This window comes from Astyanax mexicanus, unplaced genomic scaffold (assembly GCF_023375975.1).
Source record: "Astyanax mexicanus isolate ESR-SI-001 unplaced genomic scaffold, AstMex3_surface scaffold_47, whole genome shotgun sequence".
In the NCBI taxonomy this organism is placed as follows: Eukaryota; Metazoa; Chordata; class Actinopteri; order Characiformes; family Acestrorhamphidae; genus Astyanax; species Astyanax mexicanus.
Window position 1 is genome coordinate 358,804 of NW_026040057.1, and position 26,197 is coordinate 385,000.

Below are 26,197 nucleotides of genomic sequence, written 5' to 3' on the forward strand. Positions count from 1 at the left end.
TGTTCCGAACCACCAAGGTCAAAAAAGGGTATTCTTTTTTTCAGACTACCAAAACACCCCACAGCAAAACCTTGTTTCTGTTTTTGCACGAGAATCATTATTATGGAGTGAAAAACCTCAAAGCTGTACTAGGTACAACGTACGTATGTTCTTACTGTTATGCAGGATTTAACGATAAGAAACATCATAAATGTGATTACCACTGCAACGTGTGTCTCGACAGCGAATGTCCCAAACGTGCTAAGCAAACTGTACAGTGCAAAGACTGTCTGAGGATCTGTAGATCCCAGTATTGTTTTCAAAAGCATAAATCTCAGAATGGTACGGATGAATCTTTGTGTAAAACTAGGTTCTACTGTACCGGGTGCAACACATTGCAGGATCGTGGTTCAAAAAAACACGAGTGTCGTAAAGCCCTATGTAGACACTGCGGCGCTAAAATTGAGTCTAACTTTGATCATCAATGTTTTATGCAACCTTTAAAACGAGAACAGTCGGATGAAAAGTACATCTTTTATGATTTTGAATCTAATCAGGAGACGGGGTACCACGTAGCAAACTATATATGTTGCATTGATTTTAAAGGTAATGTTTGGTCTGCTGAAGGTACCGATTGTGTTTCCGCATTTTTCAAAAAGTTTCGGAGGAACAAATACAAAGGTTATACTTTTATAGCCCACAACGCTAGAGGGTACGATTCCTATATACTGTTGAACCGTTTAGTCGTAGGTGTTACGCCTTGCCTCATAGCACAAGGTGGTAAAATCTTGTGCTTTGAAGATAAAAAGTTTGATCAGAGATACATCGACAGTCTCTCGTTTCTGCCCATGAAACTTAGCGCAATTCCCAAGGCTATGGGATTCACGGCTGAAAAAAAGGGGTATTTTCCGCACTTCTGGAATACCCAAAAAAATCAAAACTATGTAGGTCCATATCCACATCCCGAGTTTTACGGTGTAGATAGCATGATGTCAAAAGAGAGAGACGAATTTTTTGAGTGGTACAAAACACTCGACGGAAAGGTCTTTGACTTTAAGCAAGAGTTGGTTGCTTATTGTCAAAATGATGTTCTCATACTCAGAATGGGGTGCATGGCTTTCAGGAATGAGATACTGAGTAGCACGGGTGTAGATCCGTTCAAGTGCATCACCATAGCTAGCGTATGTTTGAAAATCTTTAGAACCAACTTCCTGCCTGAGAACATGTTAACCATTCCGCCTCTGGACAATTACATCAATAGGCAGAAATCATTCTCCACACCCGCAATACAATGGCTTGAATACATCTCTGGCAGAGACAATATACCCATTCAGCATGCCCTTAATGAAGGCGAGGTAAAGATTGGCAACTACTTTGTAGACGGTTACTTTGAAGATGGTGGTGTCCGAAAAGCTTTTGAGTTTCTCGGATGTTTTTATCACGGATGTGACAAATGCTTCCCTTCAAACCTGACTCATCCTCTAAGTAAGACTTACCAAACCTTTGGTGAAATTTTGCAGCAGTCTTTGGAAAAGATTCAGATTTTACAAAACACTCACAACTTGCACATCACAGTAATATGGGAACATACATGGAATGAGATGAAAAGGTCAAATCATGATGTTAAAAAATTTCTCGATCACTTTGACTTTCCTGAGCGAATGAAGCCGCGAGACGCTCTGTTTGGTGGTCGTACACATGCGTTGCATTTACACTATGTGGCTCAACCCGGTGAGAGAATAGATTACTATGATTTCACATCTCTCTATCCATACGTAAACAAGACAAAAAGGTACCTCGTAGGTCACCCCACTATCATCTTTCGCAACTTTAAGCCGTTGGAAGATTATTTCGGTCTCATGAGACTAAAAATCGTACCTCCCAAAGGATTATGGGCTCCTGTTCTTCCTTTTAGAGTGAAAAGCAAGCTCCTGTTTCCTTTGTGTAGAATGTGTGCTGAACTACAACAGCAAATTTGTAACCACACGGACGAGGAGAGGGCTCTGACTGGAACTTGGGCTAGCATAGAGGTTTTGAAGGCTCTTGAGAAAGGTTACCGAGTGATGAAGGTGTTCGAAATCTGGCACTTTCCTAACCAGACGGATGAGTTGTTTGCAGATTACATTAAAATGTTTCTAAAAACAAAACAGGAAAGCTCAGGGTACCCCTCTTGGGTAGTTGATGAGGTTGGCAAAAAAGAATACGTTGAAAAGTACCGCGAGAATGAAGGCATAGAACTTGATCCTTCACACATAGTTGTAAATCCTGCCAAGAGATCTGTAGCAAAACTTTGAATTCCTTGTGGGGAAAGATGTGTCAGAGATCCGACAGGTCAAACACGACTCTAATCCAAGACCCTAGCGAGTTTTTACAATACATGTTTTCTGACGTGTATGATGTAAGTCATTTCTCATTTTTGAACAAGGATGTGGCGATGGTTCAGTGGCGATACAGTGATGAGAGGTTTCTGAAACCGAGTAATGCTAACGTTTTTATAGGAATTTTTACCACAGCGTACGCTAGACTTGAACTGTACAACCTGATGGATCGACTCCAACAGAGGTGTCTCTATATGGACACAGACTCTGTGATTTTCAAAAGTGAACAGGGTGACTGGATGCCGCCTCTAGGCGATTACTTGGGGGGTCTGACGAGTGAATTGGATGCCGGTGATCAAATTGTAGAATTTGTTAGCGGGGGACCAAAAACCTACGGGTATCGCACTCTCAAAGGAAAGAGTGTGATGAAGGTCAAAGGTATAACGTTAAACTATACCAATGCTCAATATGTAAATTTGAAATCGTTGACAGAACTGGTTGACAAAACCTTTAAAAACCCCGACTGTGACGCTGAAATTATGACGTCTTATAACCAAATTGTAAAAGATAAAAGAGGCTTTCATTTGAAAAACAAACCACAAAAGAAACGGTTCAGAGTTGTGTATGACAAGCGTATTCTGCTGCCAGATTTGACAACTTTACCTTACGGTTATTGACAGAAAATTACCTTGTAAAATGGTGATACCCAACTCGTTTGACGCTAGACTTCAGCTTCCTTTTTCATGTATCGTTTGTGGACCCAGCAATAGCGGGAAATCGTTTTTTATCAAAACGTTACTAGAAAATTGTGCGGTTTCAATGTCAAAAATTCCGGATCAAATTGTATGGTGTTATTCCTGCTGGCAACCTCTCTATGATGAGTTGATGAACGTTGTAAACATTCGCTTTGTTCAAGGTATACCCGACTCTTTGTGCGACGATAATATTTTTCCACCGCACACATCAAGCCTGGTCATTTTTGATGATTTAATGCTTTCGGCTAGTAATAATTTGGAGGTACAGAATGCTTTCACAAAATATACACACCATAGAAACCTGAGCGTCATCTATTTGGTTCAAAATTTGTTTTTTCAAGGGAAAAGTAGCAGAACTATAAATTTAAACACCAATTATATGGTTCTATTTAAAAATCCTAGAGATAAATTACAGATCAGTGTGCTGGCGCGTCAAATGTATCCCGGAAACGGAAAATTTATGTTTGAGTGTTTCCAGGATGCCACAGCCAGACCTTACGGGTATTTATTTGTAGACTTGAAAGCATCAACGCCAGAAGAACTTCGTCTCAGATCAGGGTTGTTTTCCTGGGAGAATCCTGCCGTTTATATACCCAAGAAAAAAGTTTTTTGACATAATGTCCGCTCGACTACAAAGAAATTACCAGACGTTGCGATCGCTATATCAAGCATCGCCTAGAGAAAGAAAGCTTATATTTCACAATGCTCCCAGAGACCTCATACTAGCCATCTGTGAATTAGCTCTTAATCTACTGAGAGGACACATTCCTCTAACGTCGCAACAGTATCGTCAATTGAAAAGGCAAAAGAAATCGATTAAGATTTTTGCTGATAAAAGAAAATCTGTGGAAGCTAAAAGAAAGTCTATTAATCAGTCTGGAGGGTTTCTTCTACCTTTGCTAAGTGTAGCTGTCCCTTTTCTTAGCAGTTTGTTAGGACCACGGAAATAGCATGGAAACTGCGGACAAAATGTATTTGGTACCTCAACATCAATTGAATAGGCTTAAAGCCATAACAAGCGGTACAGAAAATGTTAGAAAGACTGTGGAAAATGATTTAGATGAAACAATGCGTCATATTCTGTCCAGGTCTGATTTGACACCTTATGAAAAGGCAAAACTTTACGCTTCATCCTTGCAAAGATTTCTAAGTTTAGTCAAACAAGGGGATGAGCAAAAGAGTCAGCTAACACTATCCCTACCCGTTGAAACTGAAAATAATCCCGTGACGGATGTGACTAGGGATCATCACTCATACGAAGATGACGTTGTAAAAGAGGTTGTTGGAAATGTTGCAGCCAGAACAAGAAAAAATGCTTCTTACATCATGGAGAAAATATCAAAGTCTAGCGACGTAGCTTCGTGGAATGACAAGGGTGAATTTATTTTCAAAGGCAAAACAATCAAAGGATCGCACATGTTGGACTTGGTTAAAAACCTCACAGCGCCTCAAAAAGTGTCTGATGATCGGAGACCCCTAGGGTGGTCGGAAATGTTACAAGCCGTGGCAGGTTTAAACATGCCCTTTTCAGCTATTCCTAACGTCGGCGTTCGACGTAAAATATCGGACATTAAGAAATCCGAGTATTTGTTTTCCCCCGCCGCTTCGACACCCCCAAGTTCAAAAAGTAGCGACTCTGACTCTTCAATTGATACTCTTGAACCAGTTTTTAAGTCTCCTAGTTTTAACCCTACAACATGGTTAAATTTCTAAATGTGTGTGTGTATGTGTGTGTATGCATATAATGATGTAATAATGATGAAGCAATGTAAAAAATGTTTTGTAATCTTATTGTTTATTTCAATAAATGCATTTACAATGAATTTTTATATTTTCATAGTCGTTATTTCATTATGAATTACATTCTAAATTTTTCACCAGAGTTAACGCATTGAACACATTTCATGACACAGTGTTTATTTACTCTAGGATACATTTTTTTCACAAAAGATACAACCATGTCATCGTTTCTTTTCAAATCATTGGTGTACAAAGACATAATTTGATTAAAAGAATATCCTTTAGCTCTGTGACATAAAAAGAATATGCAGTGTTGTCCGCAGCAAACTGAGTCAAAGCTTTGCACTTGCTTCGAGTTGTGTTTTATTTCAACGCAGTTCTTTTTTAAAAAAGAATAAATAGAATCAGGAAAGAGTTCATAAATTGGGGAGTTTCCGTACGAATCAAAAAATTCTCCCGAAGTACCGTCGTTGAGACATATTGCCAACCAGTGTTCTCCAGGCATGTGACTGGGGTGAGTGTTCACGATGAAAAGTGCAGGAAACTGCATCATCACACCTTCAGGTAACTCGTCACAGGGTAAAACACCGCAAAATATCTTTTTTACAAAAGGACAGCTTTTCATCAACTCTAAAAGTTCTCTGGTGTCCATGATTTACTGATAATCGATGAGCACGTTTCGTCGATTGTTGATTTCCAAAATTGAATCAAAACTCGCATATACAATTAGATTTACGGTCCTCGGAAGAGGGTTTCGAAATCTTAGCTCCAACCTCATATTTCCCGACTTTATGAGCGATAGATGCTGCCCGCAATCATCGTCAGGACTTAGGTTGAAAGCAACCAGCGTGTATCCTTGCGTGTATTCTTGACGATTTATTGAAAGACCCTGATCTTTAAGATGTTTTCCGGATGCCAAAACCAAAGACTGAAATTCACGGAAGACGTTACCGGATTCAAAATTAGGTTGAAATGGTTTTGCAGGGTATTGTGTTCCGTCAACATAAAGAGCTATAAACTCTGTATCATAATGTTTAAAATTGAAAGGGTTATAACGAAAATCACCCGAGTACGCTTGATTGTCCACGATCGAAAATATAAGACGTTTAGGGAGAGGTCCCAGAAACAAATTCTCTTGTGTACATATACGGCTCCCTGCCGGTAGACTGAACGTCTTCATGCACACTCTTTCGATGGGGTATTTAGCAGTCGCGTTAAGTAATGCCTGCGCATGACCCAATTTGACGGCCGGAGAAACTGAAACTTTTTTCACATAGAGAGAAGCCGATAGTAGTTTAAGAGTGTAATCCCTGGCTCCTTCTTTCATTAGACAAAATTCATCTTTACTTCGCACCATTTTAATTTTCAAGTCAACTCCATTCAGTAAAAGTTTATCCTGAAAAAATATATCGGAGTGGATATGGCCGATCAAGTCAAAGGTTTTGCTTTCAGAGCTAAAAAGGGCCCTGTTATTGAGTCCACTGTTCTGACCCTGAGGATCTGTTGATTCCATATGACCCGCTGTGTCTTTGTAAAACAGACCTGCTGTATATAGCGTTTCCAAGGCATCTTTACCGTAATTTAAGAGTAATTCCATTATAGCTCTGTAAGGGTAGGTATTGCTTGACTGACTAATGAGTCGATCACCCAGCATAACATCTACTTGTGAAAAAAGAGACGCTATAGGATAGTTTACAACTCCGACCTTTGCATCGTTAGCTAAATCTGTACCGTCGGCATTTGTGATTTTACACCTCAGATGTAAAAACGTATTGTTCAAGTCTAGGTAGTCTTCACCGTTACCAGCCACGTAAAACTCCAAAGGTCCGTTGTCCGTCACAGCTGAAAGAGGCGGTATTTCGACATAAGTGTACTTTTCAATGCTAGTTTGAGTGTACGGCAGCGTAAAAATATCCAATTCCGACTTGGTGCATTCTGAAGAAAGATTATGCAGGAAAGCCATTGCTTTTAGAATATGTTCAGATTTCTTCGTTTGAAGGAGAAGGAAGGAGAGCGCTTCCTGCTCTTCCTTTTGGCCGTCTTTGTCAGTCTGATCTTGCGTTTTTTATTCACTATTACAATCCGCCTCCCTGGAGGTCTCCTAGTGTTCTTGCGTGTAATTGCAGCTAGTCCTGACCCCTCCTGCTTTTGCGAAGCTCTGTTTGATACGATGTTGCTCACAACGTCAGTTACGATACCCTTTGCTGCGGTTTTTAAATGAGGTTTCACGATCGTTATTCCTCTTTTAATAAGCGGTACAGCCATTCTAAAAAGTGCTTTAAAGATTCCACCGAACCCCGATCCATACATGGTCGGGGTTCCATGGAACCCGGGAAGTCCATTGCCTGCCTGATGTTTGTAATAGTCCACATAGGTCTGAGGGTCTATGTAGCTTCCGCCAATCATTGTTCAAACCCGAAAAGAATGTTTTGCCGGTCTAAAGTGAAGCTTGGCAACAAATTTTCCGTAGAGAAAAGAAATATGGTTATCCTGGTCGCTTTTTACCTCGACAACAATATCGCTTATAAGACTCTTACTCACAGGTACGTAGTGTGGCTTATCATAAGTTATTGTGACGATTTCGTAGTTTTTCCCTCTTATATGTACACACCTCAACAACGGTACAAAACTATCCCCAACCCTTTGATAATGTATGATGTCTGTATACACGTACATGGTGTAAAATCCTCCATGAATGTCGGCCGGATAAGGAGCTTCAGGGTCATCAAGCGTGAGTGGTTTGTTTTGATCCATGCCGAGTATGCGGGATAAATTTCCTGGAGTAGTCTCCAGTGTATAAGGCTTATCGGTTTGCATGCGAATTTTGTTGGTCAGCGCATTGTAAATAATTTTTAAGTCAATAGCTAAACTTTTTAAAACTCTATTCATCTCATAAACCACATGTTCTATGTTGCCGTAATACCCATGATACATTTGACATGTATAAAATTCTTTGTTTGTTCCATCCTTTAAGCGAATGAAAAACAGGCTTTCCCAATCCTTCAACGAGTACCAGGTATGTGGATATTGCACCTCTGTGAGCGCTACCTCCCAGTCACCGGTCAGTTCGATGGGTTTTGCAAATTTAGTCGTATAACAAGAATTCTTATTATTTGGATAAATGTCGTTGGAAGAGTTGCTGGGGAGAGTCACAAAGAAACCGCTCTCTTCCATGGTGCGTAGTTTATGATGAACAATTTGTTACCAATGAAACAATTTATTCTTTGACAATATCCACAACATCCTTGGCTGGGATCCAAGAGTTAAATTTATCAGGCCATCCCACCCATTTCACTAAACACATCTTTTTCCGATTTTGAATCTTTTCCTCCAATATCTTTTCTATTTTATAGGATTTGTCTTTTCCCACTATAATTTTTTGCAGTTCCGGTTCATAAAACGTACCTTCTATTTTTTCACCATCTGCGTCTTGCAGTTTATATACCGGTGGTTCTCTCGGTATCTGTTCGGAAATTGTAAAATATTCATCCGTGTAATTTTGCTCGTATCCTTTTTCAAATTGTCTTTTTATTCGAGAAATCCTGACGGTGTCACCCATCTTAAACTTGAAGCGTAGTTTCTTTGCTCTTGCAGGTATCAAACCGTACAAGTTTTTAAAAACTTGGAAGGAATTTGTTTTGTTTACCTCGACAGGTTTCATTTTGATGCTGCTATGGTAGTTGTGATTGTACGCGTGAACCAAATCCTGAACTACATCTATATATTTTCTAGTATTAACGGCTGTGAAATATCTCCACATTTTATTCCTGAGCGTCCTGTTAAACCTTTCACAGATGGATGCTTTCTGACCAGTACCGGTAGCAAAGTGAACAATGTTGTGTTTTTTCATTAAACCTTGAAAGTTTTTGTTGAAAAATTCTTTTCCTTGATCCGTTTGCAGTTTTTTAGGAACTCTCCCTTCCTTTAGAATGGAATCAAACGCTTTGGTCACCTCAGCGCCGCTCTTGTTTCGCATTACACGTACCCAAGCATATTTAGATAAAATATCTACTATACACGTCAACATGAATTTCATATCGTCATTCTTTTCTGACACGTTAGTCATATCCACCAAGTCAGCTTGCCATTGTTCATCCATGTTTTTGACAAAAACTCTGTTTCTTTTAAATTTCACAGAAACAGACCTATGAAGAGTATACGCATCCTGGGCCGCCAACCAGTTTTTCACATCGTCATCGTTTGCTCTCGCACCTATTTTTTCAACTATAGCTCTTTGTAAACTCTCAACCCCTCCATAAGACCCCGGGTTTGAGGGCTTATAGTATATATTTTTCAACAGCCGCTCAGTCATTTTACCGTGTCTCCGCAATAATGGACATGAAATGAGTGTGTAATCATCTTTTATTCTTACAAACTCAAAAGTCTAGTTATGTGAAAAATATTTACATTTTTTTCCATTAAAAAAGATAACATACAGTCTATAGTTTTTCCAACATCGACATTTTCCTTGTTTGACATTTTTAAAACACACGCATCGATTACATAGGTAAAGATACATAGTAAATGACTAGAACTATAATCAAATGATGTTTCAAACATTTGCTTTAAAACTTGATGTATAAAATCGTCCAACGGGTATGAGCTACTTACAGACGTAGAGAGAAGATTGTCCCATTCAGCTGTTGAACATCGTACAACATCCATTTTCTTTTCTATTTCTGAAACTGCGTGTTGATCTATAATCAAGCGACTTGTATTAAATGTCTCATTATTAACTCTGAGTTGAATCACTTTGCAGAGTAGAGATGCAGCCCGGTCTTTCAGTCGTTTATTGGAGATGGCTTTGAGGGATGAGATGAAGTTACCCATACAAGCGGCGGATCGGTTGATTCCAGAGAGCTGTGGAAATTCCAGTAATCAATAATATCTTCGCTCACTTGTTCGTTGTAAACTGGTAAAGTTTTATCTTTGATGTTTCTCAGAGCCGCCTTGAAGTCAGGTTCGTCTCGCAATTCACACACGACCGCTTCAGCGACGGCTTGGATTTTTTCCAAACACGGTATGGACGAAATTCCGCACAGCTTTAGCGCTCTGGCTAAGGTGTATTTCAACCAATGCTTAAACAGTTTTGTCAAAAGTCTTTTAGCGTTGAAGTGTAGATAGTAGTCTTCAGGGTCAAAGAGACAACTGTGTTGTGTTTGACTGGGGTGGTCAATTGCACAACCGTTGCAGTGTTGATTTATATCCTTTACAATAATTTGATCCAGCAGATCACCGGTCACACCCCGGATGATGGAAAGCACAGCCGCGCTTATACATCCGTCAATTTCATCCGATGTTTCCGGCTGAGTTGATCCTGATGTAATAGTCCATGTTAGGAACATAGGAGTACAGGTTTAAGAGTTCTTGAGTCATTTTTCAGAGGTTGTTGATGCTGCCCCAGGAGACGAAGAAGCCTGTGACTCGATAACCATAGGGTTTATATGCTGCGTCATTTGTGGGCGGGTCAAAACTGACTCCTCCCTTGACTTCTTTCACATACACAAGGTCAATGTCCACGACCACAACCTTGTCGGTAAATGGGTGGCTAATGTTGCATTCAAAATAGTCGTTCAACCTCATTTTCAATCTTTCCAGACCCTTAATTTTTTCCATCTCATCAATCAACCGATCAATGTTTCTTACCCAATCGTCATACAATTCTTTCCAGTCACGCCACCTTACTTTGACGTGGGCATCTTTATAAACCCGCTTGCCATCTGATGTCCGCTTGCGACAGCATAGCTTAGACAGGCATATCACAAACTCTCCATCTTCACCCCTGCTGGCATATACTTTTAGGAAGTGTGGATTTTCCTCTCTTATTGACGGTCTCCATGGCTCCATCACTGCAGAGAAGCTAGGATTTTCATCCAAGCAGAACATTTTCACATGATGGGTCATGCTTTTACAGTGTCCTGAAAATATGGTCCAGCTCTTATAATGCACTGCGACTCGATCTGACGCATCCACAACTTTTCCTGTCTCGCTGTTAAAAAGAGTGACGTATGGAGAGTCCTCATCAAAAACAAAACCAAAGTAGGTCCCGTCTACTAGACGCCAGACTTGAGTCTTGTCCAACTCGCTCAACTTTATCGTAGTTCTGGACATTGCAGGAAATGGCTTTTTCGGTGCATTAGAAAGACACTCCATTGCTCCGTTCTCTCGGTCCTTCACACATCTCGCTAACTCTTAAATACACATTTCACTCGCAGGCTTGCTGTGATTGCTCCATAGGAATAACAACCTTATTGGTCAATACTTTTGGCGGGAATTTTTGTTTGACCAATCAGGACAATCTGAATAATGATGGGGCGGGGCTGGGCGGGACGGGAAGAGGTGGGGATGGGGCAGGAAGGGCGGAGGGATGGGCGGGGCGGTGTGTCACCATGGTTTAAATTACCTCATATCCAAAACATGAATGACGAATGGCAGGGGTAATTACACGCCACCAGTTAATAATTACTGGAGACTCGTAGTCATTGATATCAGAAAAATAATTAAGAGAGTTCAAGGGTCAGGGGATCTGAGGGGTCAATGGTAATTACAGATGATTGAAAACATAATTAATAACTGACAGCATCATAGGGTGATCTGAGGGGTCAAATGTCACATTCCAGAAAAGGAGGCACGGGGTGTGGGGAGGGGTCAAAGGGCACATGGCAAAGGTCAAAAGTAATTACAGATGATTGAAAACATAATTAATAACTGACAGCATCATAGGGTGATCTGAGGGGTCAAAGGTCACATTCCAGAAAAGGAGGCATGTGCTGTGGGGGAGAGGTCAAAGGGCAACTAGCAAAGGTCAAAAGGTCACCTGTCAAAAAGTTTGATTGATAGTGCAAAGGTCAAAAGGTCACCTGTCAAAAAGTTTGATTGACAGTGCCCCTTATTATCTCTCTACCATGGTCTTGTTATACGTTACAAGAGTGTTATCTGAAACCCAACATAGATGAAGTCGCATAAATAGTCTTGATGAGAGTTCTGCAATCGCTTACGGTCATACTACCCTGAAAACGCTCGATCTCGTCTGATCTCGGAAGCTAAGCAGCGTTTGCCCTGGTTAGCACTTGGATGGAAGACCACCTGGGAATACCAGGGGCCTCATGTACTAAGACTTGCGTGGACTTCCTACTAAAATGTTCCGTACGCTCAGATCTGAAAAGTTCCGTACGCACAAAAAAATCCGGATTTATCAAACTGTGCGTAGGCAGAATTCCACGTACTTTCTCTTAGTACATCACAATCAACTTGAAATCAAGCGCAAATGCACGAAAGCATCACACTTGCCACGACTCCTCCCTCAATTACGCAGAGTATAATGTTATATTATTATTATTATTATTATTATTATTATTATTATTATTAATAATAATAATAATAATAATAATAATAATATTATATACGCATAGCGTATAATTACCCATGTTTTAAGTTTTATTATTCTAAGATAAATGCTTTCATTTAAATGCTTTAAATGAGTTGCCTACCAAAAAGACACACGTCACGCACTCAGCTTGTTTTCTTATGCTCTTGGAAATCTAAAACTGCTTATAAGCCAGTCATCATCATGGGCCAAAAAAACATAATGGTCACGGAAAATGCGCGCTCAATGAATTCGGCCATTAGCAGTATTTTCCAGTAATGCCAACGCTGCATCTCCAACAACTCCAGCGCAAACCTGATCTAGGCTAAGTGGAAACACGTTAAACGATTATTTCTGTAAGACAATGAAACTGTCTGATTAATTTACTTTATTTTACCCAATAATGCTTACTTCAATGTGTGCATAAAGGATATCTTAATAGTTGTAATTTCAATGCATCGCCTCTAAGTGTCGCCAAATGACAAAAACACAATACATACGCACAAAAAAAAGGCGTACGCCCAAAACAAAACTTCCGTGGGGGAACGCACTTTCACACGTTCAAGTCAAATTTAGTACATCAGACCGTGAGCGTGAAATATGGCGTACGCAATGTTTTTGTGCGTACGCACCTTTAGTACATGAGGCCCCAGGTGCTTTAAGCTTTTCCCCTCTTGCTTCTTTTACCATGGTCTTCTTATACATTACTAGTGTGTAATCTAAAACCCAAACATAGATGAAGTCGCATAAGTAGTCTTGATGATAGTTTTGCAATCGCTTACGGTCACACTACCCTGAGAACGCCCGATCTCGTCTGATCTCGGAAGCTAAGCAGGGTTTGGCCTGGTTAGTACTTGGATGGGAGACCACCTGGGACTACCAGGTGCTGTAAGCTTTTCCCCTCTTGCTTCTGTGACCGTGGTCTTGTTATACATTACTAGTGTATTATATGAAACCCAACATAGATGAAGTCGCATAAGTAGTCTTGATGAGAGGTCAGCAATCGCTTACGGTCACACTACCCCGAGAACGCCCGATCTCGTCTGATCTCGCAAGCTAAGCAGGGTTTCGCCTGGTTAGTACTTGGATGGGAGACCACCTGGGAATACCAGTTGCTGTAAGCTTTTCCCCTCTTGATTTATGACCATGGTCTTGTTATACGTTACTAGAGTGTTATCTGAAACCCAACATAGATGAAGTCACATAAATAGTCTTGATGAGAGTTTTGCAATCGCTTATGGCCACACTACCCTGAGAACGCCCGATCTCGTCTGATCTCGGAAGCTAAGCAGGGTTTGGCCTGGTTAGTACTTGGATGGGAGACCACCTGGGAATACCAGGTGCTGTAAGCATTTTTTCCCTCTTGCTTCTGTGACCATGGTCTTGTTATACATTAATAGTGTATTGTCTGAAACCCAACATAGATGAAGTCGCATAAGTAGTCTTGATGAGAGGTCAGCAATCGCTTACGGTCACACTACCCTGAGAACGCCCGATCTCGTCTGATCTCGGAAGCTAAGCAGGGTTTGGCCTGATTAGTACTTGGATGGGAGACCACCTGGGAATACCAGGTGCTGTAAGCTTTTCCCCTCTTGCTTCTGTGACCGTGGTCTTATTATACGTTACTAGTGTATTATATGAAACCCAACATAGATGAAGTCGCATAAGTAGTCTTGATGAGAGGTCAGCAATCGCTTATGGTCACACTACCCCGAGAACGCCCGATCTCGTCTGATCTCGCAAGCTAAGCAGGGTTTGGCCTGGTTAGTACTTGGATGGGAGACCACCTGGGAATACCAGGTGATGTAAGCTTTTCCCCTCTTGATTTATGACCATGGTCTTGTTATACGTTACTAGAGTGTTATCTGAAACCCAACATAGATGAAGTCACATAAATAGTCTTGATGAGAGTTTTGCAATCGCTTATGGCCACACTACCCTGAGAACGCCCGATCTCGTCTGATCTCGGAAGCTAAGCAGGGTTTGGCCTGGTTAGTACTTGGATGGGAGACCACCTGGGAATACCAGGTGCTGTAAGCTTTTCCCCTCTTACTTCTGTGAACATGGTCTTGTTATACATTACTAGTGTATTGTCTGAAACCCAACATAGATGAAGTCGCATAAGTAGTCTTGATGAGAGGTCAGCAATCGCTTACGGTCACACTACCCTGAGAACGCCCGATCTCGTCTGATCTCGGAAGCTAAGCAGGTTTTGGCCTGGTTAGTACTTGGATGGGAGACCACCTGGGAATACCAGGTGCTGTAAGCTTTTCCCCTCTTGCTTCTGTGACCGTGGTCTTGTTATACATTACTAGTGTATTATATGAAACCCAACATAGATGAAGTCGCATAAGTAGTCTTGATGAGAGGTCAGCAATCGCTTACGGTCACACTACCCCGAGAACGCCCGATCTCGTCTGATCTCGCAAACTAAGCAGGGTTTGGCCTGGTTAGTACTTGGATGGGAGACCACCTGGGAATACCAGGTGCTGTAAGCTTTTCCCCTCTTGATTTATGACCATGGTCTTGTTATACGTTACTAGAGTGTTATCTGAAACCCAACATAGATGAAGTCACATAAATAGTCTTGATGAGAGTTTTGCAATCGCTTATGGCCACACTACCCTGAGAACTCCCGATCTCCTCTGATCTCGGAAGCTAAGCAGGGTTTGGCCTGGTTAGTACTTGGATGGGAGACCACCTGGGAATAACAGGTGCTGTAAGCTTTTCCCCTCTTGATTTATGACCATGGTCTTGTTATACGTTAATAGAGTGTTATCTGAAACCCAACATAGATGAAGTCGCATAAATAGTCTTGATGAGAGTGTTGCAAGCGCATACAGTCACACTACCCTGAGAACGCCCGATCTTGTCTGATCTTGGAAGCTAAGCAGGGTTTGGCCTGGTTAGTACTTGGATGGGAGACCACCTGGGAATACCAGGTGCTGTAAGCTTTTCCCCTCTTGATTTATGACCATGGTCTTGTTATACGTTAATAGAGTGTTATCTGAAACCCAACATAGATGAAGTCGCATAAGTAGTCTTGATGACAGTTCTGCAATCGCTTACGGTCAGACTACCCTGAGAACGCCCGATCTCGTCTGATCTCGGAAACTAAGCAGGGTTTGCCCTGGTTAGTACTTGGATGGAAGACCACCTGGGAATACCAGGTGCTGTAAGCTTTTCCCCTCTTGCTTCTATGACCATGGTCTTGTTATACATTACTAATGTGTTGTTTGAAACCCAACATAGATGAAGTCGCATAAGTAGTCTTGATGAGAGCTCTGCAATCTCTGAAGGTCACACAACCCTGAGAACGCCCGATCTCGTCTGATCTCGGAAGCTAAGCAGGGTTTGGCCTGGTTAGTACTTGGATGGGAGACCACCTGGGAATACCAGGTGCTGTAAGCTTTTCCCCCCTTGCTTCTGTGACCATGGTCTCATTATACATTACTAGTGTATTATCTGAAACCCAACATAGATGAAGTCGCATAAGTAGTCTTGATGAGAACTCTGCAATGGCTTACGGTCACACTACCCTGAGAACGCCCGATCTCGTCTGATCTCGGAAGCTAAGCGGGGTTTGGCCTGGTTAGTACTTGGATAGGAGACCACCTGGGAATACCAGGTGCTGTAAGCTTTTTCCTTCTTGCTTCTATGACCATGGTCTTGATATACATTACTAGTGTGTAATCTAACACCCAACATAGATGAAGTCGCATAAGTAGTCTTGATGAGAGTTTTGCAATCGCTTACGGTCACACTACCCTGAGAACGCCCGATCTCGTCTGATCTCGGAAACTAAGCAGGGTTTGCCCTGGTTAGTACTTGGATGGAAGACCACCTGGGAATACCAGGTGCTCTAAGCTTTTCTCCTCTTGCTTCCATTACCATGGTCTTGTTATACATTCCTAGTTTGTTATCTGAAACCAAACATAGATGAAGTTGCATAAGTAGTCTTGATGAGAGCTTTGCAATAGTTTACGGTCACACTGCCCTGAGAACGCCCGATCTCGTCTGATCTCGGAAGCTAAGCAGGGTTTGGCCTGGTTTGTACTTGGATGGGAGACCACCTGGGAATACCAGGTGCTGTAAGCTTTTCCCTTCTTGCTTCTATGACCATGGTCTTGTTATACATTACTAATGTGTTTTTTGAAACCCAACATAGATGAAGTCGCATAAGTAGTCTTGATGAGAGTTGTGCAAAGGTTTACGGTCACACTGCCCTGAGAACGCCCGATCTCGTCTGATCTCGGAAGCTAAGCAGGGTTTGGCCTGGTTAGTACTTGGATGGGAGACCACCTGGGAATACCAGGTGCTGTAAGCTTTTCCCCTCTTGCTTCTATGACCATGGTCTTGTTATACATTACTAATGTGTTTTTTGAAACCCAACATAGATGAAGTCGCATAAGTAGTCTTGATGAGAGTTCTGCAATAGTTTACGGTCACACTGCCCTGAGAACGCCCGATCTCGTCTGATCTCGGAAGCTAAGCATGGTTTGGCCTGGTAAGTACTTGGATGGGAGACCACCTGGGAATACCAGGTGCTGTAAGCTTTTCACTTTTTGCTTCTATGACCATGGTCTTGTTATACATTACTAGTGTGTCATCTGAAACCCAACATCTCGTCTGATCTCGGAAGCTCGGAAGGGTTTGGTCTGGTTAGCACTTGGATGGGAGACCACCTGGGAATACCAGGTGCTGTAAGCTTTTCCCCTCTTGCTTCTATTACCATGGTCTTGTTATACATTACTATTTTGTTATCTGAAACCCAACATAGATGAAGTTGCATAAGTAGCCTTGATGAGAGCTCTGCAATGGCTTACGGTCACGCTACCCTGAGAACGCCCGATCTCGTCTGATCTCGGAAGCTAAGCAGGGTTTGGCCTGGTTAGTACTTGGATGGGAGACCACCTGGGAATACCAGGTGCTGTAAGCTTTTCCCCTCTTGCTTCCATTACCATGGTCTTGTTATACATTACTAGTTTGTTATCTGAAACCCAACATAGATGAAGTTGCAAAAGTAGTCTTGATGAGAGCTCTGCAATGGCTTACGGTCACACTACCCTGAGAACGCCCGATCTCGTCTGATCTCGGAAGCTAAGCAGGGTTTGGCCTGGTTAGTACTTGGATGGGAGACCACCTGGGAATACCAGGTGCTGTAAGCTTTTCCCCTCTTGCTTCCATTACCATGGTCTTGTTATACATTACTAGTTTGTTATCTGAAACCCAACATAGATGAAGTTGCATAAGTAGTCTTGATGAGAGCTCTGCAATGGCTTACGGTCACACTACCCTGAGAACGCCCGATCTCGTCTGATCTCGGAAGCTAAGCAGGGTTTGGCCTGGTTAGTACTTGGATGGGAGACCACCTGGGAATACCAGGTGCTGTAAGCTTTTCCCCTCTTGCTTCCATTACCATGGTCTTGTTATACATTACTAGTTTGTTATCTGAAACCAAACATAGATGAAGTTGCAAAAGTAGTCTTGATGAGAGCTCTGCAATGGCTTACGGTCACACTACCCTGAGAACGCCCGATCTCGTCTGATCTCGGAAGCTAAGCAGGGTTTGGCCTGGTTAGTACTTGGATGGGAGACCACCTGGGAATACCAGGTGCTGTAAGCTTTTCCCCTCTTGCTTCCATTACCATGGTCTTGTTATACATTACTAGTTTGTTATCTGAAACCCAACATAGATGAAGTTGCATAAGTAGTCTTGATGAGAGCTCTGCAATGGCTTACGGTCACACTACCCTGAGAACGCCCGATCTCGTCTGATCTCGGAAGCTAAGCAGGGTTTGGCCTGGTTAGTACTTGGATGGGAGACCACCTGGGAATACCAGGTGCTGTAAGCTTTTCCCCTCTTGCTTCCATTACCATGGTCTTGTTATACATTACTAGTTTGTTATCTGAAACCCAACATAGATGAAGTTGCAAAAGTAGTCTTGATGAGAGCTCTGCAATGGCTTACGATCACACTACCCTGAGAACGCCCGATCTCGTCTGATCTCGGAAGCTAAGCAGGGTTTGGCCTGGTTAGTACTTGGATGGGAGACCACCTGGGAATACCAGGTGCTGTAAGCTTTTCCCCTCTTGCTTCCATTACCATGGTCTTGTTATACATTACTAGTTTGTTATCTGAAACCCAACATAGATGAAGTTGCATAAGTAGTCTTGATGAGAGCTCTGCAATGGCTTACGGTCACACTACCCTGAGAACGCCCGATCTCGTCTGATCTCGGAAGCTAAGCAGGGTTTGGCCTGGTTAGTACTTGGATGGGAGACCACCTGGGAATACCAGGTGCTGTAAGTTTTCCCCTCTTGCTTCCATTACCATGGTCTTGTTATACATTACTAGTTTGTTATCTGAAACCCAACATAGATGAAGTTGCAAAAGTAGTCTTGATGAGAGCTCTGCAATGGCTTACGGTCACACTACCCTGAGAACGCCCGATCTCGTCTGATCTCGGAATCTAAGCAGGGTTTGGCCTGGTTAGTACTTGGATGGGAGACCACCTGGGAATACCAGGTGCTGTAAGCTTTTCCCCTCTTGCTTCCATTACCATGGTCTTGTTATACATTACTAGTTTGTTATCTGAAACCCAACATAGATGAAGTTGCATAAGTAGTCTTGATGAGAGCTCTGCAATGGCTTACGGTCACACTACCCTGAGAACGCCCGATCTCGTCTGATCTCGGAAGCTAAGCAGGGTTTGGCCTGGTTAGTACTTGGATGGGAGACCACCTGGGAATACCAGGTGCTGTAAGCTTTTCCCCTCTTGCTTCCATTACCATGGTCTTGTTATACATTACTAGTTTGTTATCTGAAACCCAACATAGATGAAGTTGCATAAGTAGTCTTGATGAGAGCTCTGCAATGGCTTACGGTCACACTACCCTGAGAACGCCCGATCTCGTCTGATCTCGGAAGCTAAGCAGGGTTTGGCCTGGTTAGTACTTGGATGGGAGACCACCTGGGAATACCAGGTGCTGTAAGCTTTTCCCCTCTTGCTTCCATTACCATGGTCTTGTTATACATTACTAGTTTGTTATCTGAAACCCAACATAGATGAAGTTGCAAAAGTAGTCTTGATGAGAGCTCTGCAATGGCTTACGGTCACACTACCCTGAGAACGCCCGATCTCGTCTGATCTCGGAAGCTAAGCAGGGTTTGGCCTGGTTAGTACTTGGATGGGAGACCACCTGGGAATACCAGGTGCTGTAAGCTTTTCCCCTCTTGCTTCCATTACCATGGTCTTGTTATACATTACTAGTTTGTTATCTGAAACCCAACATAGATGAAGTTGCAAAAGTAGTCTTGATGAGAGCTCTGCAATGGCTTACGATCACACTACCCTGAGAACGCCCGATCTCGTCTGATCTCGGAAGCTAAGCAGGGTTTGGCCTGGTTAGTACTTGGATGGGAGACCACCTGGGAATACCAGGTGCTGTAAGCTTTTCCCCTCTTGCTTCCATTACCATGGTCTTGTTATACATTACTAGTTTGTTATCTGAAACCCAACATAGATGAAGTTGCATAAGTAGTCTTGATGAGAGCTCTGCAATGGCTTACGGTCACACTACCCTGAGAACGTCTGATCTCGGAAGCTAAGCAGGGTTTGGCCTGGTTAGTACTTGGATGGGAGACCACCTGGGAATACCAGGTGCTGTAAGTTTTCCCCTCTTGCTTCCATTACCATGGTCTTGTTATACATTACTAGTTTGTTATCTGAAACCCAACATAGATGAAGTTGCAAAAGTAGTCTTGATGAGAGCTCTGCAATGGCTTACGATCACACTACCCTGAGAACGCCCGATCTCGTCTGATCTCGGAAGCTAAGCAGGGTTTGGCCTGGTTAGTACTTGGATGGGAGACCACCTGGGAATACCAGGTGCTGTAAGCTTTTCCCCTCTTGCTTCCATCACCATGGTCTTGTTATACATTACTAGTTTGTTATCTGAAACCCAACATAGATGAAGTTGCATAAGTAGTCTTGATGAGAGCTCTGCAATGGCTTACGGTCACACTACCCTGAGAACGCCCGATCTCGTCTGATCTCGGAAGCTAAGCAGGGTTTGGCCTGGTTAGTACTTGGATGGGAGACCACCTGGGAATACCAGGTGCTGTAAGCTTTTCCCCTCTTGCTTCCATTACCATGGTCTTGTTATACATTACTAGTTTGTTATCTGAAACCCAACATAGATGAAGTTGCATAAGTAGTCTTGATGAGAGCTCTGCAATGGCTTACGGTCACACTACCCTGAGAACGCCCGATCTCGTCTGATCTCGGAAGCTAAGCAGGGTTTGGCCTGGTTAGTACTTGGATGGGAGACCACCTGGGAATACCAGGTGCTGTAAGCTTTTCCCCTCTTGCTTCCATTACCATGGTCTTGTTATACATTACTAGTTTGTTATCTGAAACCCAACATAGATGAAGTTGCATAAGTAGTCTTGATGAGAGCTCTGCAATGGCTTACGGTCACACTACCCTGAGAACGCCCGTTCTTGTCTGATCCCGGAAGCTAAGCAGGGTTTGTCCTGGTTAGTACTTGGATAGGAGACCACCTGGGAATACCAGGTGCTGTAAGCTTTTTCCTTCTTGCTTCTATGACCATGGTCTTGATATACATTACTAGTGTGTAATCTGAAACCCAACATAGATGAAGTTGCATAAGTAGTCTTGATGAGAGCTCTGCAATGGCTTACGGTCACACTACCCTGAGAACGCCCGATCTCGTCTGATCTCGGAAGCTAAGCAGGGTTTGGCCTGGTTAGTACTTGGATGGGAGACCACCTGGGAATACCAGGTGCTGTAAGCTTTTCCCCTCTTGCTTCCATTACCATGGTCTTGTTATACATTACTAGTTTGTTATCTGAAACCCAACATAGATGAAGTTGCATAAGTAGTCTTGATGAGAGCTCTGCAATGGCTTACGGTCACACTACCCTGAGAACGCCCGATCTCGTCTGATCTCGGAAGCTAAGCAGGGTTTGGCCTGGTTAGTACTTGGATGGGAGACCACCTGGGAATACCAGGTGCTGTAAGCTTTTCCCCTCTTGCTTCCATTACCATGGTCTTGTTATACATTACTAGTTTGTTATCTCAAACCCAACATAGATGAAGTTGCATAAGTAGTCTTGATGAGAGCTCTGCAATGGCTTACGGTCACACTACCCTGAGAACGCCCGATCTCGTCTGATCTCGGAAGCTATGCAGGGTTTGGCCTGGTTAGTACTTGGATGGGAGACCACCTGGGAATACCAGGTGCTGTAAGCTTTTCCCCTCTTGCTTCCACTACCATGGTCTTGTTATACATTACTAGTTTGTTATCTGAAACCCAACATAGATGAAGTTGCATAAGTAGTCTTGATGAGAGCTCTGCAATGGCTTACGGTCACACTACCCTGAGAACGCCCGATCTCGTCTGATCTCGGAAGCTAAGCAGGGTTTGGCCTGGTTAGTACTTGGATGGGAGACCACCTGGGAATACCAGGTGCTGTAAGCTTTTCCCCTCTTGCTTCCATTACCATGGTCTTGTTATACATTACTAGTTTGTTATCTGAAACCCAACATAGATGAAGTTGCATAAGTAGTCTTGATGAGAGCTCTGTAATGGCTTACGGTCACACTACCCTGAGAACGCCCGATCTCGTTTGATCTCGGAAGCTAAGCAGGGTTTGGCCTGGTTAGTACTTGGATGGGAGACCACCTGGGAATACCAGGTGCTGTAAGCTTTTCCCCTCTTGCTTCCATTACCATGGTCTTGTTATACATTACTAGTTTGTTATCTGAAACCCAACATAGATGAAGTTGCATAAGTAGTCTTGATGAGAGCTCTGCAATGGCTTACGGTCACACTACCCTGAGAACGCCCGATCTCGTCTGATCTCGGAAGCTAAGCAGGGTTTGGCCTGGTTAGTACTTGGATGGGAGACCACCTGGGAATACCAGGTGCTGTAAGCTTTTCCCCTCTTGCTTCCATTACCATGGTCTTGTTATACATTACTAGTTTGTTATCTGAAACCCAACATAGATGAAGTTGCATAAGTAGTCTTGATGAGAGCTCTGCAATGGCTTACGGTCACACTACCCTGAGAACGCCCGATCTCGTCTGATCTCGGAAGCTAAGCAGGGTTTGGCCTGGTTAGTACTTGGATGGGAGACCACCTGGGAATACCAGGTGCTGTAAGCTTTTCCCCTCTTGCTTCCATTACCATGGTCTTGTTATACATTACTAGTTTGTTATCTGAAACCCAACATAGATGAAGTTGCATAAGTAGTCTTGATGAGAGCTCTGCAATGGCTTACGGTCACACTACCCTGAGAACGCCCGATCTCGTCTGATCTCGGAAGCTAAGCAGGGTTTGGCCTGGTTAGTACTTGGATGGGAGACCACCTGGGAATACCAGGTGCTGTAAGCTTTTCCCCTCTTGCTTCCATTACCATGGTCTTGTTATACATTACTAGTTTTTTTTCTGAAACCCAACATAGATGAAGTTGCATAAGTAGTCTTGATGAGAGCTCTGCAACGGCTTACAGTCACACTACCCTGAGAACGCCCGATCTCGTCTGATCTCGGAAGCTAAGCAGGGTTTGGCCTGGTTAGTACTTGGATGGGAGACCACCTGGGAATACCAGGTGCTGTAAGCTTTTCCCCTCTTGCTTCCACTACCATGGTCTTGTTATACATTACTAGTTTGTTATCTGAAACCCAACATAGATGAAGTTGCATAAGTAGTCTTGATGAGAGCTCTGCAACGGCTTACGGTCACACTACCCTGAGAACGCCCGATCTCATCTGATCTCGGAAGCTAAGCAGGGTTTGGCCTGGTTAGTACTTGGATGGGAGACCACCTGGGAATACCAGGTGCTGTAAGCTTTTCCCCTCTTGCTTCCATTACCATGGTCTTGTTATACATTACTAGTTTGTTATCTGAAACCCAACATAGATGAAGTTGCATAAGTAGTCTTGATGAGAGCTCTGCAATGGCTTACGGTCACACTACCCTGAGAACGCCCGATCTCGTCTGATCTCGGAAGCTAAGCAGGGTTTGGCCTGGTTAGTACTTGGATGGGAGACCACCTGGGAATACCAGGTGCTGTAAGCTTTTCCCCTCTTGCTTCCATTACCATGGTCTTGTTATACATTACTAGTTTGTTATCTGAAACCCAACATAGATGAAGTTGCATAAGTAGTCTTGATGAGAGCTCTGCAATGGCTTACGGTCACACTACCCTGAGAACGCCCGATCTCGTCTGATCTCGGAAGCTAAGCAGGGTTTGGCCTGGTTAGTACTTGGATGGGAGACCACCTGGGAATACCAGGTGCTGTAAGCTTTTCCCCTCTTGCTTCTGTGACCATGGTCTTGTTATACATTACTAGTGTATTATCTGAAACCCAACATAGATGAAGTCGCATAAGTAGTCTTGATGAGAGGTCAGCAATCGCTTACGGTCACACAACCCTGAGAACGCCAGATGTCATCTGTTCTCGGAAGCTAAGCAGGGTTTGGCCTGGTTAGTACTTGGATGGGAGACCACCTGGGAGTACCAGGTGCTGTAAGCGTTTAACTTTTTGCTTCTATGACCATGGTCTTGTTATACATTACTCGTGTGCTATCTGAAACCCAACATAGATGAAGTCGCATAAGTAGTCTTGATGAGAGGTCAGCAATCGCTTACGGTCACACTACCCTGAGAATGCCCGATCTCGTCTGATCTTGGAAGCTAAGCAGGGTTTGCCCTGGTTAGTACTTGGATGGAAGACCACCTGGGAATACCAGGTGCTGTAAGCTTTTCCCCTCTTGCTTCTATTACCATGGTCTTGTTATACGTTACTAGAGTGTTCCAGGGCTGGTTCCTGAAGGTCCCAGGCTGGTGGATGGAGCCCAGGCCTTGGTGAGTCCTCCAGGGCTGGTTCCTGAGGGTCCCAGGCTGGTGGATGGAGCCCAGGCCTTGGTGAGTCCTCCAGGGCTGGTTCCTTAGGGTCCCAGACTGGTGGATGGAGCCCAGGCCTGGGTGAGTCCTCCAGGGCTGGTTCCTGAGGGTCCCAGACTGGTGGATGGAGCCCAGGCCTTGGTGAGTCCTCCAGGGCTGGTTCCTGAGGGTCCCAGACTGGTGGATGGAGCCCAGGCCTGGGTGAGTCCTCCAGGGCTGGTTCCTGAGGGTCCCAGACTGGTGGATGGAGCCCAGGCTTGGGTGAGTCCTCCAGGGCTGGTTCCTGAGGGTCCTAGACTGGTGGATGGAGCCCAGGCCTGGGTGAATCCTCCAGGGCTGGTTCCCAAGGTGTCCAGGCTGAGGGCTGAATTCCAGGCTTGGTGGACCAAGTCCCACTTGGTCTACCAGTGGTAGCTCAGAAAAGTGGAAAAAATTACTAAGTCCCAATTACTAAGTTTTTTCCGAACCTATCCGAGGGAGTCGTAGACGGCCCGTCTATATCTCAATCTGCCGTACACGATAACCGGTCGGCCCGGAGTCGTCGGACTTGATGCCTCGGCGGTCCTCGCGTCCCCCGAGCTGCAGCACCCGGCTTCAAAAAGCTCCGGACCACAGGTTTCGGAACAAGCGTTTCCTTGTTATCCCCGAAGCAAGCGGGAACTCGCGCAGCGGAGTTGCCACACTAATTTCCACTGGGAGCAATGAGGGGTGAGCTCGGACGAGCCTCTCCGCCCTTCCCCCCCTGCCGGGGGGGTTTATCGGACGGTACGGGGCCGATCCCTCTCCCCTCCAAGAACCAATGTTTTTTTTCTGTGACAAAAACCACTCGCAGCAACCTGGTTGATCCTGCCAGTAACATATGCTTGTCTCAAAGATTAAGCGATGCAGGTCTAAGTGCACACGGAAGGTACAGTGAAACTGCGAATGGCTCATTAAATCAGTTATGGTTCCTTTGATCGCTCCACACGTTACTCGGATAACTGTGGTAATTCCAGAGCTAATACATGCAAACGAGCGCTGACCGGTCCTCTCTCGCCCGCTCCGAGGCACCTTCGTCTTCCTAAAAGCAGACTCGGTCAGGTTCCCTTCTCGTTCGGGACTCGATAAAAGCCGATCGATGGGCTTGATCGCGGGGGAAGACTTTCGTCCACCCTCTCGCCTTCGTCTCCGTTGCCCAGCGATGGGTCTCGGAGGCCAGCTTTCCACACACCGTCCTCTACTGTTCCTCGTTCCGGCGAGGGAGAGGTGGCGGCGATCCGTGGAGAGACGTCGTAGCGACGGCTGCCGGTGGGTTTTACCCTCTCTGGCTGCCCGTTATGCGCGCCGTCTCTCCGTTGGCGGATCTCCGTCCTCCCTCTCCTTTTCGTTCGGGCCGAGCGCGCGGCAAAAGAGAGGTTGGTAGGAAATGCTCCGGTAGAAGGCGAAGAGGGGGGCTTAAGTTTTTTCTTCCCGTTTTCATCCCGTCCTCCGGCCGAATCGAACCTCCCCGTCTCGAAGGGTTCCTCCGAACGGTTTCCAGCCAGACCGCGAGGGGTGGTTCCCGCCCTCCCTCGCGGCGGCGTACGCCTGGCGACGACAGCCCTTCGAGCGCGACCTCAGATCAGACGAGACAACCCGCTGAATTTAAGCATATTACTAAGCGGAGGAAAAGAAACTAACAAGGATTCCCCTAGTAGCGGCGAGCGAAGAGGGAAGAGCCCAGCGCCGAATCCCCCGTCCTTCACGGGCGCTGGGACATGTGGCGTATAGAAGTCCGTATCTCTAGGCGCGGGCCGGGGGGCCTGAGTCCTTCTGATAGAGGCTCAGCCCAGGGATGGTGTGAGGCCGGTAACGGCCCCCGCCGCGCCAAGGTTGCGGTTCTTCTCGGAGTCGGGTTGCTTGGGAATGCAGCCTAAAGTGGGTGGTAAACTCCATCTAATGCTAAATAAGTACCGTAAGGGAAAGTTGGAATCCGCTAAGGAGTGTGTAAAAACTCACCAACTAGCCCTGAAAATGGATGGCGCTGGAGCGTCGGGCCCATACCCGGCCGTCGCCGGCAGAGAGAGGGGCTCTGTCCTTTCCGGGCTTACGCCGCGATGAGTAGGAGGGCCGCCTCACCCA

At 44.4% G+C, this 26,197-nt stretch overlaps 39 non-coding genes and 10 pseudogenes across 39 annotated transcripts; all 49 read left to right on the forward strand.

The window, feature by feature from the left end:
• Window positions 1-11,784: 11,784 nt before the first annotated feature.
• LOC125797038 (5S ribosomal RNA) lies at window positions 11,785-11,903 on the forward strand (annotated as a pseudogene).
• Window positions 11,904-12,934: 1,031 nt separating this feature from the next.
• Window positions 12,935-13,053, forward strand: LOC125797494 (5S ribosomal RNA). Its single transcript, XR_007436339.1, has one exon. It is a non-coding gene; the product is annotated as a 5S ribosomal RNA (ribosomal RNA).
• A 110-nt stretch (window positions 13,054-13,163) lies between these two features.
• Window positions 13,164-13,282, forward strand: LOC125797028 (5S ribosomal RNA; annotated as a pseudogene).
• A 109-nt stretch (window positions 13,283-13,391) lies between these two features.
• On the forward strand, window positions 13,392-13,510 carry LOC125797282 (5S ribosomal RNA). The gene has a single exon (XR_007436127.1). It is a non-coding gene; the product is annotated as a 5S ribosomal RNA (ribosomal RNA).
• Window positions 13,511-13,622: 112 nt separating this feature from the next.
• LOC125797279 (5S ribosomal RNA) lies at window positions 13,623-13,741 on the forward strand. Its single transcript, XR_007436124.1, has one exon. It is a non-coding gene; the product is annotated as a 5S ribosomal RNA (ribosomal RNA).
• Window positions 13,742-13,851: 110 nt separating this feature from the next.
• LOC125796972 (5S ribosomal RNA) lies at window positions 13,852-13,970 on the forward strand (annotated as a pseudogene).
• Window positions 13,971-14,079: 109 nt separating this feature from the next.
• Window positions 14,080-14,198, forward strand: LOC125797272 (5S ribosomal RNA). Its single transcript, XR_007436117.1, has one exon. It is a non-coding gene; the product is annotated as a 5S ribosomal RNA (ribosomal RNA).
• Window positions 14,199-14,308: 110 nt separating this feature from the next.
• Window positions 14,309-14,427, forward strand: LOC125797439 (5S ribosomal RNA). The gene has a single exon (XR_007436284.1). It is a non-coding gene; the product is annotated as a 5S ribosomal RNA (ribosomal RNA).
• A 110-nt stretch (window positions 14,428-14,537) lies between these two features.
• LOC125796962 (5S ribosomal RNA) lies at window positions 14,538-14,656 on the forward strand (annotated as a pseudogene).
• A 109-nt stretch (window positions 14,657-14,765) lies between these two features.
• LOC125797488 (5S ribosomal RNA) lies at window positions 14,766-14,884 on the forward strand. The gene has a single exon (XR_007436333.1). It is a non-coding gene; the product is annotated as a 5S ribosomal RNA (ribosomal RNA).
• Window positions 14,885-14,993: 109 nt separating this feature from the next.
• LOC125796945 (5S ribosomal RNA) lies at window positions 14,994-15,112 on the forward strand. Its single transcript, XR_007435851.1, has one exon. It is a non-coding gene; the product is annotated as a 5S ribosomal RNA (ribosomal RNA).
• Window positions 15,113-15,221: 109 nt separating this feature from the next.
• LOC125796961 (5S ribosomal RNA) lies at window positions 15,222-15,340 on the forward strand (annotated as a pseudogene).
• A 110-nt stretch (window positions 15,341-15,450) lies between these two features.
• On the forward strand, window positions 15,451-15,569 carry LOC125796887 (5S ribosomal RNA). Its single transcript, XR_007435793.1, has one exon. It is a non-coding gene; the product is annotated as a 5S ribosomal RNA (ribosomal RNA).
• A 110-nt stretch (window positions 15,570-15,679) lies between these two features.
• Window positions 15,680-15,798, forward strand: LOC125797474 (5S ribosomal RNA). Its single transcript, XR_007436319.1, has one exon. It is a non-coding gene; the product is annotated as a 5S ribosomal RNA (ribosomal RNA).
• A 110-nt stretch (window positions 15,799-15,908) lies between these two features.
• Window positions 15,909-16,027, forward strand: LOC125797005 (5S ribosomal RNA; annotated as a pseudogene).
• A 110-nt stretch (window positions 16,028-16,137) lies between these two features.
• LOC125797429 (5S ribosomal RNA) lies at window positions 16,138-16,256 on the forward strand. The gene has a single exon (XR_007436274.1). It is a non-coding gene; the product is annotated as a 5S ribosomal RNA (ribosomal RNA).
• A 110-nt stretch (window positions 16,257-16,366) lies between these two features.
• On the forward strand, window positions 16,367-16,485 carry LOC125797321 (5S ribosomal RNA). The gene has a single exon (XR_007436166.1). It is a non-coding gene; the product is annotated as a 5S ribosomal RNA (ribosomal RNA).
• Window positions 16,486-16,595: 110 nt separating this feature from the next.
• Window positions 16,596-16,714, forward strand: LOC125796850 (5S ribosomal RNA). The gene has a single exon (XR_007435756.1). It is a non-coding gene; the product is annotated as a 5S ribosomal RNA (ribosomal RNA).
• A 264-nt stretch (window positions 16,715-16,978) lies between these two features.
• Window positions 16,979-17,097, forward strand: LOC125797349 (5S ribosomal RNA). The gene has a single exon (XR_007436194.1). It is a non-coding gene; the product is annotated as a 5S ribosomal RNA (ribosomal RNA).
• Window positions 17,098-17,207: 110 nt separating this feature from the next.
• On the forward strand, window positions 17,208-17,326 carry LOC125797238 (5S ribosomal RNA). The gene has a single exon (XR_007436083.1). It is a non-coding gene; the product is annotated as a 5S ribosomal RNA (ribosomal RNA).
• Window positions 17,327-17,436: 110 nt separating this feature from the next.
• On the forward strand, window positions 17,437-17,555 carry LOC125797239 (5S ribosomal RNA). Its single transcript, XR_007436084.1, has one exon. It is a non-coding gene; the product is annotated as a 5S ribosomal RNA (ribosomal RNA).
• A 110-nt stretch (window positions 17,556-17,665) lies between these two features.
• LOC125797240 (5S ribosomal RNA) lies at window positions 17,666-17,784 on the forward strand. Its single transcript, XR_007436085.1, has one exon. It is a non-coding gene; the product is annotated as a 5S ribosomal RNA (ribosomal RNA).
• A 110-nt stretch (window positions 17,785-17,894) lies between these two features.
• Window positions 17,895-18,013, forward strand: LOC125797242 (5S ribosomal RNA). The gene has a single exon (XR_007436087.1). It is a non-coding gene; the product is annotated as a 5S ribosomal RNA (ribosomal RNA).
• A 110-nt stretch (window positions 18,014-18,123) lies between these two features.
• LOC125797404 (5S ribosomal RNA) lies at window positions 18,124-18,242 on the forward strand. The gene has a single exon (XR_007436249.1). It is a non-coding gene; the product is annotated as a 5S ribosomal RNA (ribosomal RNA).
• Window positions 18,243-18,352: 110 nt separating this feature from the next.
• Window positions 18,353-18,471, forward strand: LOC125797331 (5S ribosomal RNA). Its single transcript, XR_007436176.1, has one exon. It is a non-coding gene; the product is annotated as a 5S ribosomal RNA (ribosomal RNA).
• Window positions 18,472-18,580: 109 nt separating this feature from the next.
• LOC125797466 (5S ribosomal RNA) lies at window positions 18,581-18,699 on the forward strand. The gene has a single exon (XR_007436311.1). It is a non-coding gene; the product is annotated as a 5S ribosomal RNA (ribosomal RNA).
• Window positions 18,700-18,809: 110 nt separating this feature from the next.
• Window positions 18,810-18,928, forward strand: LOC125797243 (5S ribosomal RNA). Its single transcript, XR_007436088.1, has one exon. It is a non-coding gene; the product is annotated as a 5S ribosomal RNA (ribosomal RNA).
• Window positions 18,929-19,038: 110 nt separating this feature from the next.
• LOC125797244 (5S ribosomal RNA) lies at window positions 19,039-19,157 on the forward strand. Its single transcript, XR_007436089.1, has one exon. It is a non-coding gene; the product is annotated as a 5S ribosomal RNA (ribosomal RNA).
• Window positions 19,158-19,267: 110 nt separating this feature from the next.
• LOC125797245 (5S ribosomal RNA) lies at window positions 19,268-19,386 on the forward strand. Its single transcript, XR_007436090.1, has one exon. It is a non-coding gene; the product is annotated as a 5S ribosomal RNA (ribosomal RNA).
• Window positions 19,387-19,496: 110 nt separating this feature from the next.
• LOC125797405 (5S ribosomal RNA) lies at window positions 19,497-19,615 on the forward strand. The gene has a single exon (XR_007436250.1). It is a non-coding gene; the product is annotated as a 5S ribosomal RNA (ribosomal RNA).
• Window positions 19,616-19,725: 110 nt separating this feature from the next.
• LOC125797035 (5S ribosomal RNA) lies at window positions 19,726-19,834 on the forward strand (annotated as a pseudogene).
• Window positions 19,835-19,943: 109 nt separating this feature from the next.
• LOC125797406 (5S ribosomal RNA) lies at window positions 19,944-20,062 on the forward strand. The gene has a single exon (XR_007436251.1). It is a non-coding gene; the product is annotated as a 5S ribosomal RNA (ribosomal RNA).
• A 110-nt stretch (window positions 20,063-20,172) lies between these two features.
• LOC125797246 (5S ribosomal RNA) lies at window positions 20,173-20,291 on the forward strand. Its single transcript, XR_007436091.1, has one exon. It is a non-coding gene; the product is annotated as a 5S ribosomal RNA (ribosomal RNA).
• Window positions 20,292-20,401: 110 nt separating this feature from the next.
• On the forward strand, window positions 20,402-20,520 carry LOC125797248 (5S ribosomal RNA). The gene has a single exon (XR_007436093.1). It is a non-coding gene; the product is annotated as a 5S ribosomal RNA (ribosomal RNA).
• A 110-nt stretch (window positions 20,521-20,630) lies between these two features.
• Window positions 20,631-20,749, forward strand: LOC125797002 (5S ribosomal RNA; annotated as a pseudogene).
• Window positions 20,750-20,859: 110 nt separating this feature from the next.
• Window positions 20,860-20,978, forward strand: LOC125797249 (5S ribosomal RNA). The gene has a single exon (XR_007436094.1). It is a non-coding gene; the product is annotated as a 5S ribosomal RNA (ribosomal RNA).
• A 110-nt stretch (window positions 20,979-21,088) lies between these two features.
• Window positions 21,089-21,207, forward strand: LOC125797250 (5S ribosomal RNA). Its single transcript, XR_007436095.1, has one exon. It is a non-coding gene; the product is annotated as a 5S ribosomal RNA (ribosomal RNA).
• A 110-nt stretch (window positions 21,208-21,317) lies between these two features.
• On the forward strand, window positions 21,318-21,436 carry LOC125797464 (5S ribosomal RNA). The gene has a single exon (XR_007436309.1). It is a non-coding gene; the product is annotated as a 5S ribosomal RNA (ribosomal RNA).
• A 110-nt stretch (window positions 21,437-21,546) lies between these two features.
• Window positions 21,547-21,665, forward strand: LOC125797251 (5S ribosomal RNA). Its single transcript, XR_007436096.1, has one exon. It is a non-coding gene; the product is annotated as a 5S ribosomal RNA (ribosomal RNA).
• Window positions 21,666-21,775: 110 nt separating this feature from the next.
• Window positions 21,776-21,894, forward strand: LOC125797280 (5S ribosomal RNA). The gene has a single exon (XR_007436125.1). It is a non-coding gene; the product is annotated as a 5S ribosomal RNA (ribosomal RNA).
• A 110-nt stretch (window positions 21,895-22,004) lies between these two features.
• Window positions 22,005-22,123, forward strand: LOC125797252 (5S ribosomal RNA). The gene has a single exon (XR_007436097.1). It is a non-coding gene; the product is annotated as a 5S ribosomal RNA (ribosomal RNA).
• Window positions 22,124-22,233: 110 nt separating this feature from the next.
• LOC125797254 (5S ribosomal RNA) lies at window positions 22,234-22,352 on the forward strand. The gene has a single exon (XR_007436099.1). It is a non-coding gene; the product is annotated as a 5S ribosomal RNA (ribosomal RNA).
• Window positions 22,353-22,462: 110 nt separating this feature from the next.
• Window positions 22,463-22,581, forward strand: LOC125797255 (5S ribosomal RNA). The gene has a single exon (XR_007436100.1). It is a non-coding gene; the product is annotated as a 5S ribosomal RNA (ribosomal RNA).
• A 110-nt stretch (window positions 22,582-22,691) lies between these two features.
• LOC125797270 (5S ribosomal RNA) lies at window positions 22,692-22,810 on the forward strand. Its single transcript, XR_007436115.1, has one exon. It is a non-coding gene; the product is annotated as a 5S ribosomal RNA (ribosomal RNA).
• A 110-nt stretch (window positions 22,811-22,920) lies between these two features.
• On the forward strand, window positions 22,921-23,039 carry LOC125797015 (5S ribosomal RNA). The gene has a single exon (XR_007435865.1). It is a non-coding gene; the product is annotated as a 5S ribosomal RNA (ribosomal RNA).
• A 110-nt stretch (window positions 23,040-23,149) lies between these two features.
• LOC125797256 (5S ribosomal RNA) lies at window positions 23,150-23,268 on the forward strand. The gene has a single exon (XR_007436101.1). It is a non-coding gene; the product is annotated as a 5S ribosomal RNA (ribosomal RNA).
• Window positions 23,269-23,378: 110 nt separating this feature from the next.
• On the forward strand, window positions 23,379-23,497 carry LOC125797257 (5S ribosomal RNA). Its single transcript, XR_007436102.1, has one exon. It is a non-coding gene; the product is annotated as a 5S ribosomal RNA (ribosomal RNA).
• A 110-nt stretch (window positions 23,498-23,607) lies between these two features.
• LOC125796973 (5S ribosomal RNA) lies at window positions 23,608-23,726 on the forward strand (annotated as a pseudogene).
• A 110-nt stretch (window positions 23,727-23,836) lies between these two features.
• LOC125796963 (5S ribosomal RNA) lies at window positions 23,837-23,955 on the forward strand (annotated as a pseudogene).
• Window positions 23,956-26,197: the final 2,242 nt, after the last annotated feature.